The sequence below is a fragment of the Phyllobates terribilis genome, unplaced genomic scaffold (assembly GCF_046119375.1).
Source record: "Phyllobates terribilis strain yellow unplaced genomic scaffold, ASM4611937v1 Scaffold_693__1_contigs__length_808095, whole genome shotgun sequence".
Classification (NCBI taxonomy): Eukaryota; Metazoa; Chordata; class Amphibia; order Anura; family Dendrobatidae; genus Phyllobates; species Phyllobates terribilis.
Window position 1 is genome coordinate 557,569 of NW_027363453.1, and position 15,909 is coordinate 573,477.

The 15,909-nt window shown below is 44.2% G+C and overlaps 8 non-coding genes across 8 annotated transcripts; all 8 read right to left on the minus strand.

Moving 5' to 3' along the window:
• Nucleotides 1-1,027: 1,027 nt before the first annotated feature.
• On the minus strand, nt 1,028-1,218 carry LOC141236089 (U2 spliceosomal RNA). The gene has a single exon (XR_012301784.1). It is a non-coding gene; the product is annotated as a U2 spliceosomal RNA (small nuclear RNA).
• Nucleotides 1,219-2,333: 1,115 nt separating this feature from the next.
• On the minus strand, nt 2,334-2,524 carry LOC141236090 (U2 spliceosomal RNA). Its single transcript, XR_012301785.1, has one exon. It is a non-coding gene; the product is annotated as a U2 spliceosomal RNA (small nuclear RNA).
• A 1,115-nt stretch (nt 2,525-3,639) lies between these two features.
• LOC141236287 (U2 spliceosomal RNA) lies at nt 3,640-3,830 on the minus strand. Its single transcript, XR_012301978.1, has one exon. It is a non-coding gene; the product is annotated as a U2 spliceosomal RNA (small nuclear RNA).
• A 1,115-nt stretch (nt 3,831-4,945) lies between these two features.
• LOC141236092 (U2 spliceosomal RNA) lies at nt 4,946-5,136 on the minus strand. The gene has a single exon (XR_012301787.1). It is a non-coding gene; the product is annotated as a U2 spliceosomal RNA (small nuclear RNA).
• A 1,115-nt stretch (nt 5,137-6,251) lies between these two features.
• LOC141236360 (U2 spliceosomal RNA) lies at nt 6,252-6,444 on the minus strand. Its single transcript, XR_012302035.1, has one exon. It is a non-coding gene; the product is annotated as a U2 spliceosomal RNA (small nuclear RNA).
• Nucleotides 6,445-12,599: 6,155 nt separating this feature from the next.
• Nucleotides 12,600-12,790, minus strand: LOC141236093 (U2 spliceosomal RNA). The gene has a single exon (XR_012301788.1). It is a non-coding gene; the product is annotated as a U2 spliceosomal RNA (small nuclear RNA).
• A 1,115-nt stretch (nt 12,791-13,905) lies between these two features.
• Nucleotides 13,906-14,096, minus strand: LOC141236094 (U2 spliceosomal RNA). The gene has a single exon (XR_012301789.1). It is a non-coding gene; the product is annotated as a U2 spliceosomal RNA (small nuclear RNA).
• A 1,115-nt stretch (nt 14,097-15,211) lies between these two features.
• On the minus strand, nt 15,212-15,402 carry LOC141236095 (U2 spliceosomal RNA). The gene has a single exon (XR_012301790.1). It is a non-coding gene; the product is annotated as a U2 spliceosomal RNA (small nuclear RNA).
• Nucleotides 15,403-15,909: the final 507 nt, after the last annotated feature.

The following is a 15,909-nucleotide window of genomic DNA, read 5'->3' on the forward strand; positions in this document are numbered from 1 at the left end:
AAGACATGTTGTCAACCTCTAGATCCCTTACATGCCTGCACTTTTCGGCTTGCTGCTGCTGCAATCCACGCGTTTTAGATCTGCATAACTCCACCTCTTTAAACACAGCACCTTCACCCCCTGCTGTTCCCACCCGCCTCAACACCGTTGGAAGGGAGGAGAACCAATTAAGGCGGGGGGTGGGGTGGAACGAGCAGCTGTCTACCCTTAGCAGGAGGGCTCCTGATTACATACCTCTCCTGCTGCTGCTGCTGGCTGTCCAGCAGCAGACTGAAGGTGGCTGCTGCTGTGCACAGGTATATAAAGGCTCAGAGCCTATTATGACACGCGCAGCCAGCGTTCCATTGCCACATTCCATCTACTGCAGGCAGGATACCTGGCTGGCTGAATGTCGCTGAGAAGCTCACAGAGACCGCCATAAGCAACAGTTTAACAGAATGCCACAGACTAATCAACCAAACTTTTTGGGTTGGGTTCTCTTTTATAGTCTGCAGGCATTAAATGAAAGAAGTCAGTGTTCCAGCAGAAGGAGACAACGTTTCAGAAAAGGCATTGTAGCAAACCAAAAAAGAAATTTTAAGCGCAGCAGAGTAACCAGCGCACATACCTGTTAGCTCAGGTGAGTTTAAAAGGCTGCTGTTGATAACAAGGGCATTTGCTAAATAGATGGTGTGTGTGCAACAATATACTGAAAGGTCAATTATATTGTGCAGCTTATCTCACCACCTGTAGTTATTTAGGTGAAAGCTCCAAAATGCTTGCCTAATATGTCTGTTTATCCAAAAGGAAGTAAAAAGGGAGAGCTAGAAAGATAGCATTGCATCACATTACATGGCAATGCAATGCACAGTTGCTGAAGTTGAACCAAAATGAGCTTGTAATCTGGCTTCTGCAACTTTGAACATGAAAAATCCAATGAGGAGAAGAAAAGCAAAGCCAAAGAGTCCATCCCAAAATCCGACAAACAAGCAAAATGAACAAAAAACATTGAATTCAATTCTTTCTGATTTTAGAAACTGCATTAAAGAAGGGGTGCACCGGTCCTGGAGATACTGCAATACCAGGTCAATGCGTGGAGTGGACAGAGCAAGCTCTTTTTCCATCTCCCTGTTCTAAAAATCCATTTAATATATGGTCCCCAGATAGGGGACGTATCAGATATTAAACTGATAAGAACAGATACTACACTTGATCTTAGCCAAAAGGCCGAGAAGCGATAACCAGAATTGGTTTCAAACTACGGAGCCACCCAAGGATCCTGAAAAGTCCATTTGTGGAGATGAGCTCCTGGACTCCCGTTAAGAAGACATGTTGTCAACCTCTAGATCCCTTACATGCCTGCACTTTTCGGCTTGCTGCTGCTGCAATCCACGCGTTTTAGATCTGCATAACTCCACCTCTTTAAACACAGCACCTTCACCCCCTGCTGTTCCCACCCGCCTCAACACCGTTGGAAGGGAGGAGAACCAATTAAGGCGGGGGGTGGGGTGGAACGAGCAGCTGTCTACCCTTAGCAGGAGGGCTCCTGATTACATACCTCTCCTGCTGCTGCTGCTGCTGGCTGTCCAGCAGCAGACTGAAAGTGGCTGCTGCTGTGCACAGGTATATAAAGGCTCAGAGCCTATTATGACACGCGCAGCCAGCGTTCCATTGCCACATTCCATCTACTGCAGGCAGGATACCTGGCTGGCTGAATGTCGCTGAGAAGCTCACAGAGACCGCCATAAGCAACAGTTTAACAGAATGCCACAGACTAATCAACCAAACTTTTTGGGTTGGGTTCTCTTTTATAGTCTGCAGGCATTAAATGAAAGAAGTCAGTGTTCCAGCAGAAGGAGACAACGTTTCAGAAAAGGCATTGTAGCAAACCAAAAAAGAAATTTTAAGCGCAGCAGAGTAACCAGCGCACATACCTGTTAGCTCAGGTGAGTTTAAAAGGCTGCTGTTGATAACAAGGGCATTTGCTAAATAGATGGTGTGTGTGCAACAATATACTGAAAGGTCAATTATATTGTGCAGCTTATCTCACCACCTGTAGTTATTTAGGTGAAAGCTCCAAAATGCTTGCCTAATATGTCTGTTTATCCAAAAGGAAGTAAAAAGGGAGAGCTAGAAAGATAGCATTGCATCACATTACATGGCAATGCAATGCACAGTTGCTGAAGTTGAACCAAAATGAGCTTGTAATCTGGCTTCTGCAACTTTGAACATGAAAAATCCAATGAGGAGAAGAAAAGCAAAGCCAAAGAGTCCATCCCAAAATCCGACAAACAAGCAAAATGAACAAAAAACATTGAATTCAATTCTTTCTGATTTTAGAAACTGCATTAAAGAAGGGGTGCACCGGTCCTGGAGATACTGCAATACCAGGTCAATGCGTGGAGTGGACAGAGCAAGCTCTTTTTCCATCTCCCTGTTCTAAAAATCCATTTAATATATGGTCCCCAGATAGGGGACGTATCAGATATTAAACTGATAAGAACAGATACTACACTTGATCTTAGCCAAAAGGCCGAGAAGCGATAACCAGAATTGGTTTCAAACTACGGAGCCACCCAAGGATCCTGAAAAGTCCATTTGTGGAGATGAGCTCCTGGACTCCCGTTAAGAAGACATGTTGTCAACCTCTAGATCCCTTACATGCCTGCACTTTTCGGCTTGCTGCTGCTGCAATCCACGCGTTTTAGATCTGCATAACTCCACCTCTTTAAACACAGCACCTTCACCCCCTGCTGTTCCCACCCGCCTCAACACCGTTGGAAGGGAGGAGAACCAATTAAGGCGGGGGGTGGGGTGGAACGAGCAGCTGTCTACCCTTAGCAGGAGGGCTCCTGATTACATACCTCTCCTGCTGCTGCTGCTGCTGGCTGTCCAGCAGCAGACTGAAGGTGGCTGCTGCTGTGCACAGGTATATAAAGGCTCAGAGCCTATTATGACACGCGCAGCCAGCGTTCCATTGCCACATTCCATCTACTGCAGGCAGGATACCTGGCTGGCTGAATGTCGCTGAGAAGCTCACAGAGACCGCCATAAGCAACAGTTTAACAGAATGCCACAGACTAATCAACCAAACTTTTTGGGTTGGGTTCTCTTTTATAGTCTGCAGGCATTAAATGAAAGAAGTCAGTGTTCCAGCAGAAGGAGACAACGTTTCAGAAAAGGCATTGTAGCAAACCAAAAAAGAAATTTTAAGCGCAGCAGAGTAACCAGCGCACATACCTGTTAGCTCAGGTGAGTTTAAAAGGCTGCTGTTGATAACAAGGGCATTTGCTAAATAGATGGTGTGTGTGCAACAATATACTGAAAGGTCAATTATATTGTGCAGCTTATCTCACCACCTGTAGTTATTTAGGTGAAAGCTCCAAAATGCTTGCCTAATATGTCTGTTTATCCAAAAGGAAGTAAAAAGGGAGAGCTAGAAAGATAGCATTGCATCACATTACATGGCAATGCAATGCACAGTTGCTGAAGTTGAACCAAAATGAGCTTGTAATCTGGCTTCTGCAACTTTGAACATGAAAAATCCAATGAGGAGAAGAAAAGCAAAGCCAAAGAGTCCATCCCAAAATCCGACAAACAAGCAAAATGAACAAAAAACATTGAATTCAATTCTTTCTGATTTTAGAAACTGCATTAAAGAAGGGGTGCACCGGTCCTGGAGATACTGCAATACCAGGTCAATGCGTGGAGTGGACAGAGCAAGCTCTTTTTCCATCTCCCTGTTCTAAAAATCCATTTAATATATGGTCCCCAGATAGGGGGCGTATCAGATATTAAACTGATAAGAACAGATACTACACTTGATCTTAGCCAAAAGGCCGAGAAGCGATAACCAGAATTGGTTTCAAACTACGGAGCCACCCAAGGATCCTGAAAAGTCCATTTGTGGAGATGAGCTCCTGGACTCCCGTTAAGAAGACATGTTGTCAACCTCTAGATCCCTTACATGCCTGCACTTTTCGGCTTGCTGCTGCTGCAATCCACGCGTTTTAGATCTGCATAACTCCACCTCTTTAAACACAGCACCTTCACCCCCTGCTGTTCCCACCCGCCTCAACACCGTTGGAAGGGAGGAGAACCAATTAAGGCGGGGGGTGGGGTGGAACGAGCAGCTGTCTACCCTTAGCAGGAGGGCTCCTGATTACATACCTCTCCTGCTGCTGCTGCTGCTGGCTGTCCAGCAGCAGACTGAAGGTGGCTGCTGCTGTGCACAGGTATATAAAGGCTCAGAGCCTATTATGACACGCGCAGCCAGCGTTCCATTGCCACATTCCATCTACTGCAGGCAGGATACCTGGCTGGTTGAATGTCGCTGAGAAGCTCACAGAGACCGCCATAAGCAACAGTTTAACAGAATGCCACAGACTAATCAACCAAACTTTTTGGGTTGGGTTCTCTTTTATAGTCTGCAGGCATTAAATGAAAGAAGTCAGTGTTCCAGCAGAAGGAGACAACGTTTCAGAAAAGGCATTGTAGCAAACCAAAAAAGAAATTTTAAGCGCAGCAGAGTAACCAGCGCACATACCTGTTAGCTCAGGTGAGTTTAAAAGGCTGCTGTTGATAACAAGGGCATTTGCTAAATAGATGGTGTGTGTGCAACAATATACTGAAAGGTCAATTATATTGTGCAGCTTATCTCACCACCTGTAGTTATTTAGGTGAAAGCTCCAAAATGCTTGCCTAATATGTCTGTTTATCCAAAAGGAAGTAAAAAGGGAGAGCTAGAAAGATAGCATTGCATCACATTACATGGCAATGCAATGCACAGTTGCTGAAGTTGAACCAAAATGAGCTTGTAATCTGGCTTCTGCAACTTTGAACATGAAAAATCCAATGAGGAGAAGAAAAGCAAAGCCAAAGAGTCCATCCCAAAATCCGACAAACAAGCAAAATGAACAAAAAACATTGAATTCAATTCTTTCTGATTTTAGAAACTGCATTAAAGAAGGGGTGCACCGGTCCTGGAGATACTGCAATACCAGGTCAATGCGTGGAGTGGACAGAGCAAGCTCTTTTTCCATCTCCCTGTTCTAAAAATCCATTTAATATATGGTCCCCAGATAGGGGACGTATCAGATATTAAACTGATAAGAACAGATACTACACTTGATCTTAGCCAAAAGGCCGAGAAGCGATAACCAGAATTGGTTTCAAACTACGGAGCCACCCAAGGATCCTGAAAAGTCCATTTGTGGAGATGAGCTCCTGGACTCCCGTTAAGAAGACATGTTGTCAACCTCTAGATCCCTTACATGCCTGCACTTTTCGGCTTGCTGCTGCTGCAATCCACGCGTTTTAGATCTGCATAACTCCACCTCTTTAAACACAGCACCTTCACCCCCTGCTGTTCCCACCCGCCTCAACACCGTTGGAAGGGAGGAGAACCAATTAAGGCGGGGGGTGGGGTGGAACGAGCAGCTGTCTACCCTTAGCAGGAGGGCTCCTGATTACATACCTCTCCTGCTGCTGCTGCTGCTGGCTGTCCAGCAGCAGACTGAAGGTGGCTGCTGCTGTGCACAGGTATATAAAGGCTCAGAGCCTATTATGACACGCGCAGCCAGCGTTCCATTGCCACATTCCATCTACTGCAGGCAGGATACCTGGCTGGCTGAATGTCGCTGAGAAGCTCACAGAGACCGCCATAAGCAACAGTTTAACAGAATGCCACAGACTAATCAACCAAACTTTTTGGGTTGGGTTCTCTTTTATAGTCTGCAGGCATTAAATGAAAGAAGTCAGTGTTCCAGCAGAAGGAGACAACGTTTCAGAAAAGGCATTGTAGCAAACCAAAAAAGAAATTTTAAGCGCAGCAGAGTAACCAGCGCACATACCTGTTAGCTCAGGTGAGTTTAAAAGGCTGCTGTTGATAACAAGGGCATTTGCTAAATAGATGGTGTGTGTGCAACAATATACTGAAAGGTCAATTATATTGTGCAGCTTATCTCACCACCTGTAGTTATTTAGGTGAAAGCTCCAAAATGCTTGCCTAATATGTCTGTTTATCCAAAAGGAAGTAAAAAGGGAGAGCTAGAAAGATAGCATTGCATCACATTACATGGCAATGCAATGCACAGTTGCTGAAGATGAACCAAAATGAGCTTGTAATCTGGCTTCTGCAACTTTGAACATGAAAAATCCAATGAGGAGAAGAAAAGCAAAGCCAAAGAGTCCATCCCAAAATCCGACAAACAAGCAAAATGAACAAAAAACATTGAATTCAATTCTTTCTGATTTTAGAAACTGCATTAAAGAAGGGGTGCACCGGTCCTGGAGATACTGCAATACCAGGTCAATGCGTGGAGTGGACAGAGCAAGCTCTTTTTCCATCTCCCTGTTCTAAAAATCCATTTAATATATGGTCCCCAGATAGGGGACGTATCAGATATTAAACTGATAAGAACAGATTTTTTTTTTTTTTTTTTTTTTTTCCTCAGACGAGGAAATTCCACAGTCTATGGAAACCAGACAAAGGAAAATTCCATCAAAACAGCTGCGTCAAATCCAATACGCAATTTGCTGTCCCCATCATCATCGGAAATATTTATTTCATATTTCAAAACAACAATAACAAAAATCAAGAGGTACTAACAATATATCTCCACTTTTTAACTTTCCATATTCCCTCCGCATCCACTTCCCCTCTCCTCTTTTTGTCCCATAGGAAACACACATACATCTTCCCCAAAATCACCTTCACACTATCCTTTACAGCAATTTCCTTCCTTTTAAACACATACACATTCCTCACATCCCATAACACTTCCTTTATACATGCAAGCATCAACCACAAGACTCTTTCCTTCGTCCCATCACATATTCCCAAACCAAACATAAACAACTCAAAAGACAACAAATTCACACCACACAATTCTTTACACAAAGGCCCCATTCTCCCAATCACATCTCTAGCATACTGGCAATTCCAAAAAACATGCAACACACTTTCCCTTCCACCACAGCCATTTCTTGGACACATTTCACTCCTCACCAAACCTCTATTCCTCTGAAACTCTCTCACAGGTAATACTCCATGTAAAGACTGCCACACAACTTCACTCTGTTTGTTGGTCATACCACTCATCCGCACTTTCTTCCAAACCTTCTGCACATCACCACCCCTAACCATATTTATTCCACATTCTACCTCTCTACATTCAATCATCCTATACACAGCCTTCTTATTCTCCAGCAATCTCACATCTGCATCACACAGTTCATACCTCACCAAAAACTTATAAACCCACACATACCATACAGGCACCTCAAAAGCAATCGGACATCGCAAATCCCTTTCTTGCCACTTTAAACGAAACAAATACGCTCCAAATAAATACCTACACATAGATGAAAACTTTCCATCCGCCCTAATCACTTTCAAAACAAACACAACGATATTCACACCAAAAAACACGTCCAAATTCGGAAAACCCAAACCACCTTTTTCCACTCTTTTAACCAAAATTTCTCTCCTAGCTCTCTCCATTTTCGAGTTCCACAAAAAAACAAATAAAATTCTATTCAAGCTTCTCATACACATATATCCTGGTGGAAATACTACCGCAATATATAAAAATATTGGCAACACCACACTCTTAACAATTAAAATCTTCCCAAAAAAGGATAAACTCCTCAATTTCCAAAAATTCAACTTCTGCTCAACTTTTCCTTTCGCATCATCCCAACTTTCTTTCCCATCCAAACTCTCTGAAAACTTCACACCCAAAACTTTAATAGGTCCATTCACTACATTCACACCTACATCCCTACTTAAACTTCCGCCTCCAAAACCCTTACACTCACTCTTTTCCCAATTCACTTTAAACGCAGATGCACCACAAAAAATAGACACTAACAACTTCACCCGCCTCACCGAACATTCAGAATCACATAATACACACACGTCATCCATATAACCACTCACCTTCCATTCTTTTCCTCCACCTCCCGGCACTTGCACACCACGAATTACCTTATCTTTCCTCAGCATACACAACAATGGCTCAATTGCACAAATAAATGCTACAGGGGACAAAGGACACCCCTGTCGCACACCCGAAAACACATTCACTTTCCTACCCACATACCCATTCATTAAAACACAGCTATAAACACCCGCATACAAACTTCTCACTCGCCCAACAAAATCAGCCGGAAAACCCATTTTTAACAACACTCTGAACAAAAAACCATGCGACAACCTATCATAAGCCTTTTCAAAATCCAAACTTAACAAAAATACACTCTTCTTACGACCCATGCAATCCCATAGACAATCTCTTAACATACACACACACTCATGAATCCGCCTCCCAGGTACCGCACAACACTGCTCATCCCCAATCACACTCTCTATCACATCACGCATCCTATTAGCCATAAGTTTTGCATAGATTTTATAATCACAATTAAGTAACGTTATTGGCCTCCAATTCCTCAGACTTTTCAAATCCCCTTTCTTAGGAATTAACACAACCATACCTGCACGCATACTCTCAGTCACCTCCATGTTTCCCCACATATACTTACATACATCCACAAAGTCCTTACCAATCACACCCCACATCACACGATAAAATTCTACTGGGAGGCCATCCTCCCCCGGCGTCTTATTCAAAGCCATACTACACATAACCTTCCATACCTCATCACCAGTCACCTCACCCATCACTCTCTCTCTTTCTGCTTCACTCAACTTACTCTCTAACACACTCAAAACATCATTCTCCAAACATTCATCCCTCTGTTTCACTGCATACAGATCCTCATAAAACTTAGCCACCTCTTCACACATATCCTCTCCACTCACCTCACTTCCATCTGCTCCATACACCACGCTCATACTCTGTTTCTTTCCAAAAACTTTTTTAAAGAAAAACCGAGAACATTTCTCATCCTGCTCCATCTTATCAATCTTTGCCCTAAACACTATGCTTCTCCCTCTCTCCAACAAAAACTCACTAATCTCCTTTTTTACCTCTAAAATATCCTCCTCCACCTCAACTCCTCCTTCCCTTAACTTATACAAAACGCTCAACCGCGCGTTCAGTTTAACAAAACTCTCTCTTTTAATTGCTGCATACTTGTATCCTAAATTTTTAAAGAACATTTTTGTTTGTTTCTTCACCCAGTCCCACCACTCACAAACATTCCCAAACTCATTTTTATGCTTACACCATTCTTCATACCGCCTTTCATACTCCTTTCTCACATCTTCATTCTCTAACAGTTTAACATTTAACTTCCACAATCCTCTCCCAAACACTCCATCAACTTTTATATCCAACTCACACAACATACACACATGATCTGAAAAAAGAACGTTTTCCTGCCTATAATTAACAGAAACCATATTTTTAGAAATAAAACAATAATCCAATCTGGATTGTACCCTACCACTCTCAGAAAAGAAAGTGTTCAACAAAGGATTCATGTTACACACGCGCTGCATATCACACAACCCAAAATCATTCACTAACTCCAATAATGCTTTCCCAGACACATCCACATTCACTCTCCCCACATCACAGTTCATATCACCCACAATTACCACAGGTATTCTTCCTGGAACAAAAAGCTTAATTTTTTCAAATAAATTTTTGCGCTCATTTTTTTCAACTGGCGCATAAACATTAATAACACAAAACTTTACATTCTTGTATACAAAATTAGCAAGGATACATCTCCCCACCTCAATAACCAAATAATCACTCAAAACAACCTCCCTTCCTTTAACCAAAATACCCACACCATCATTCTTATTACATGCACTCCCCGACCACACAGACGCTCCATAAGACCATTCATCCCCTTTCACACCATCCACTACCCCACATTCTTGTAAACAAAAAATAGATGCATTTTGCATAGCTAAAAACTCAAAAATAGCAGCTCTTCTTACTTTACTTTTAAACACTCTTACGTTTTGGGACACTATGGTAAATCCCATAATACTTCTACTCCTTCACCAATTACACAAAGAAATAGCCTTTGGCCTAAACCAAAGCTCACAAGAGGACAAAAAGAAAAAACATTTACAATATTATATGGTGACACTATCCAGCACCACCACTATCCTCCTCCGCCATCAGAACAGAACAGCTGGTTTCCGACCCGCTGGCTTCACCAGCCACACTCCTCATTCTGGCAGTTCTGATCTTCCTCTGAGGCTCACTACAATCTGCATCATCACTGCCCCCACCATCCTCCCTACGACTCTTCTTTGCACCCCTATCATCCTCCGAAGAAAAATCTTCAGTGTTTTCAGGACCCGAAGGGTGTTCAGGACTGTCGGGTTCCGAGATTTGCACTTCACATCCTGTTGCGTCCATTGCCTCTCCAAAAGTCATCATCTCAGGCAGCTCTGCTTCCACCACTTTCCTAGATATTCTCGCAGACACTGCCTTTTTCTCCACCTTTGCCACTTCCCTCCAGAACTCCTTTTCTTCCCTCCGCTTCTTCCTCATTTCTTCAGCAGAAGAAGAACATGGTCTCAGGGACACCTCCTCTGGCGCCGTAGAGGGAGAGGCTCTACCAGTTTCCCGCCTCCTTCCCTCTCTCTCCTCCCTCTCCAATCTTTCCAGCACTTTCAGTGCGCTTGCCATCTGCCTCCTCTCCAGCTCCTCCTCCTTCTGTTCTTTATCAGAACGTCTAGGTGCACTCATAGGACAGTCCTTATACATGTGATCACTACTCCCACAGACATCACAGGACTTGGCCTCTGGACACTGGTTGGCCATATGCCCCTCCTTTCTGCAATTTCGGCAACACTGCCCTTTAAGGCATGTTACCATGGTATGTCCGAAAGAAAAGCATCTACGGCAAAACATGGGCTGGCCTGGGTAAAAGAGGAAACCTCTATGGCCTGCAACGGAAAAATTTGATGGAGGGTGTCTAAAGCCCCCCACACTGTCAGGATCCCTTTTCAATTTCACACAGAATTTATACTGACAGTTAAAGATTCCTAGACAATTGACTTGCTTCACTCCCTTCCGCACATATTCACAGTAGCGAGAGAGGAAGCACTCCAGCAGCTCAGGGTCTGTAAAAGGGTTATAGACAGTCACAGTCACCTCCTTTTCTTGCAGACCAAACAAAGGTTCCCATCTAACTCCTTCCAAGCAGGGGTCACTAGAGTGACCACGGAGCCATTCAAAGACATTAAGGCAAACATCCTGGTCCATAAAGGTAACGTCATAATTACCTTGACGTGAAAATTCGTTGACACTGAAGATCCCAGAACGTCTTGCTCCAGCTTTGCCTTCAACGATGTCTTGGACAATGAAAACCACGTTGTTCTTGTTCTGGTCAGATGGATCCACGGACAAACGGATGGTGTTCTTCACAAAAGACATCTTGGATTCTGTCGGTATGGAATACCACAGGAAAAAGCAGAAAATCCTCCACAAAAGGGTCCGGATTCCTCCAGGAGACTCGCACCAATCAAGGTACAGTCATACGATCGCAGCCAAAAGGCCGAGAAGCGATAACCAGAATTGGTTTCAAACTACGGAGCCACCCAAGGATCCTGAAAAGTCCATTTGTGGAGATGAGCTCCTGGACTCCCGTTAAGAAGACATGTTGTCAACCTCTAGATCCCTTACATGCCTGCACTTTTCGGCTTGCTGCTGCTGCAATCCACGCGTTTTAGATCTGCATAACTCCACCTCTTTAAACACAGCACCTTCACCCCCTGCTGTTCCCACCCGCCTCAACACCGTTGGAAGGGAGGAGAACCAATTAAGGCGGGGGGTGGGGTGGAACGAGCAGCTGTCTACCCTTAGCAGGAGGGCTCCTGATTACATACCTCTCCTGCTGCTGCTGCTGCTGGCTGTCCAGCAGCAGACTGAAGGTGGCTGCTGCTGTGCACAGGTATATAAAGGCTCAGAGCCTATTATGACACGCGCAGCCAGCGTTCCATTGCCACATTCCATCTACTGCAGGCAGGATACCTGGCTGGCTGAATGTCGCTGAGAAGCTCACAGAGACCGCCATAAGCAACAGTTTAACAGAATGCCACAGACTAATCAACCAAACTTTTTGGGTTGGGTTCTCTTTTATAGTCTGCAGGCATTAAATGAAAGAAGTCAGTGTTCCAGCAGAAGGAGACAACGTTTCAGAAAAGGCATTGTAGCAAACCAAAAAAGAAATTTTAAGCGCAGCAGAGTAACCAGCGCACATACCTGTTAGCTCAGGTGAGTTTAAAAGGCTGCTGTTGATAACAAGGGCATTTGCTAAATAGATGGTGTGTGTGCAACAATATACTGAAAGGTCAATTATATTGTGCAGCTTATCTCACCACCTGTAGTTATTTAGGTGAAAGCTCCAAAATGCTTGCCTAATATGTCTGTTTATCCAAAAGGAAGTAAAAAGGGAGAGCTAGAAAGATAGCATTGCATCACATTACATGGCAATGCAATGCACAGTTGCTGAAGTTGAACCAAAATGAGCTTGTAATCTGGCTTCTGCAACTTTGAACATGAAAAATCCAATGAGGAGAAGAAAAGCAAAGCCAAAGAGTCCATCCCAAAATCCGACAAACAAGCAAAATGAACAAAAAACATTGAATTCAATTCTTTCTGATTTTAGAAACTGCATTAAAGAAGGGGTGCACCGGTCCTGGAGATACTGCAATACCAGGTCAATGCGTGGAGTGGACAGAGCAAGCTCTTTTTCCATCTCCCTGTTCTAAAAATCCATTTAATATATGGTCCCCAGATAGGGGACGTATCAGATATTAAACTGATAAGAACAGATACTACACTTGATCTTAGCCAAAAGGCCGAGAAGCGATAACCAGAATTGGTTTCAAACTACGGAGCCACCCAAGGATCCTGAAAAGTCCATTTGTGGAGATGAGCTCCTGGACTCCCGTTAAGAAGACATGTTGTCAACCTCTAGATCCCTTACATGCCTGCACTTTTCGGCTTGCTGCTGCTGCAATCCACGCGTTTTAGATCTGCATAACTCCACCTCTTTAAACACAGCACCTTCACCCCCTGCTGTTCCCACCCGCCTCAACACCGTTGGAAGGGAGGAGAACCAATTAAGGCGGGGGGTGGGGTGGAACGAGCAGCTGTCTACCCTTAGCAGGAGGGCTCCTGATTACATACCTCTCCTGCTGCTGCTGCTACTGGCTGTCCAGCAGCAGACTGAAGGTGGCTGCTGCTGTGCACAGGTATATAAAGGCTCAGAGCCTATTATGACACGCGCAGCCAGCGTTCCATTGCCACATTCCATCTACTGCAGGCAGGATACCTGGCTGGCTGAATGTCGCTGAGAAGCTCACAGAGACCGCCATAAGCAACAGTTTAACAGAATGCCACAGACTAATCAACCAAACTTTTTGGGTTGGGTTCTCTTTTATAGTCTGCAGGCATTAAATGAAAGAAGTCAGTGTTCCAGCAGAAGGAGACAACGTTTCAGAAAAGGCATTGTAGCAAACCAAAAAAGAAATTTTAAGCGCAGCAGAGTAACCAGCGCACATACCTGTTAGCTCAGGTGAGTTTAAAAGGCTGCTGTTGATAACAAGGGCATTTGCTAAATAGATGGTGTGTGTGCAACAATATACTGAAAGGTCAATTATATTGTGCAGCTTATCTCACCACCTGTAGTTATTTAGGTGAAAGCTCCAAAATGCTTGCCTAATATGTCTGTTTATCCAAAAGGAAGTAAAAAGGGAGAGCTAGAAAGATAGCATTGCATCACATTACATGGCAATGCAATGCACAGTTGCTGAAGTTGAACCAAAATGAGCTTGTAATCTAGCTTCTGCAACTTTGAACATGAAAAATCCAATGAGGAGAAGAAAAGCAAAGCCAAAGAGTCCATCCCAAAATCCGACAAACAAGCAAAATGAACAAAAAACATTGAATTCAATTCTTTCTGATTTTAGAAACTGCATTAAAGAAGGGGTGCACCGGTCCTGGAGATACTGCAATACCAGGTCAATGCGTGGAGTGGACAGAGCAAGCTCTTTTTCCATCTCCCTGTTCTAAAAATCCATTTAATATATGGTCCCCAGATAGGGGACGTATCAGATATTAAACTGATAAGAACAGATACTACACTTGATCTTAGCCAAAAGGCCGAGAAGCGATAACAAGAATTGGTTTCAAACTACGGAGCCACCCAAGGATCCTGAAAAGTCCATTTGTGGAGATGAGCTCCTGGACTCCCGTTAAGAAGACATGTTGTCAACCTCTAGATCCCTTACATGCCTGCACTTTTCGGCTTGCTGCTGCTGCAATCCACGCGTTTTAGATCTGCATAACTCCACCTCTTTAAACACAGCACCTTCACCCCCTGCTGTTCCCACCCGCCTCAACACCGTTGGAAGGGAGGAGAACCAATTAAGGCGGGGGGTGGGGTGGAACGAGCAGCTGTCTACCCTTAGCAGGAGGGCTCCTGATTACATACCTCTCCTGCTGCTGCTGCTGCTGGCTGTCCAGCAGCAGACTGAAGGTGGCTGCTGCTGTGCACAGGTATATAAAGGCTCAGAGCCTATTATGACACGCGCAGCCAGCGTTCCATTGCCACATTCCATCTACTGCAGGCAGGATACCTGGCTGGCTGAATGTCGCTGAGAAGCTCACAGAGACCGCCATAAGCAACAGTTTAACAGAATGCCACAGACTAATCAACCAAACTTTTTGGGTTGGGTTCTCTTTTATAGTCTGCAGGCATTAAATGAAAGAAGTCAGTGTTCCAGCAGAAGGAGACAACGTTTCAGAAAAGGCATTGTAGCAAACCAAAAAAGAAATTTTAAGCGCAGCAGAGTAACCAGCGCACATACCTGTTAGCTCAGGTGAGTTTAAAAGGCTGCTGTTGATAACAAGGGCATTTGCTAAATAGATGGTGTGTGTGCAACAATATACTGAAAGGTCAATTATATTGTGCAGCTTATCTCACCACCTGTAGTTATTTAGGTGAAAGCTCCAAAATGCTTGCCTAATATGTCTGTTTATCCAAAAGGAAGTAAAAAGGGAGAGCTAGAAAGATAGCATTGCATCACATTACATGGCAATGCAATGCACAGTTGCTGAAGTTGAACCAAAATGAGCTTGTAATCTGGCTTCTGCAACTTTGAACATGAAAAATCCAATGAGGAGAAGAAAAGCAAAGCCAAAGAGTCCATCCCAAAATCCGACAAACAAGCAAAATGAACAAAAAACATTGAATTCAATTCTTTCTGATTTTAGAAACTGCATTAAAGAAGGGGTGCACCGGTCCTGGAGATACTGCAATACCAGGTCAATGCGTGGAGTGGACAGAGCAAGCTCTTTTTCCATCTCCCTGTTCTAAAAATCCATTTAATATATGGTCCCCAGATAGGGGACGTATCAGATATTAAACTGATAAGAACAGATACTACACTTGATCTTAGCCAAAAGGCCGAGAAGCGATAACCAGAATTGGTTTCAAACTACGGAGCCACCCAAGGATCCTGAAAAGTCCATTTGTGGAGATGAGCTCCTGGACTCCCGTTAAGAAGACATGTTGTCAACCTCTAGATCCCTTACATGCCTGCACTTTTCGGCTTGCTGCTGCTGCAATCCACGCGTTTTAGATCTGCATAACTCCACCTCTTTAAACACAGCACCTTCACCCCCTGCTGTTCCCACCCGCCTCAACACCGTTGGAAGGGAGGAGAACCAATTAAGGCGGGGGGTGGGGTGGAACGAGCAGCTGTCTACCCATAGCAGGAGGGCTCCTGATTACATACCTCTCCTGCTGCTGCTGCTGCTGGCTGTCCAGCAGCAGACTGAAGGTGGCTGCTGCTGTGCACAGGTATATAAAGGCTCAGAGCCTATTATGACACGCGCAGCCAGCGTTCCATTGCCACATTCCATCTACTGCAGGCAGGATACCTGGCTGGCTGAATGTCGCTGAGAAGCTCACAGAGACCGCCAT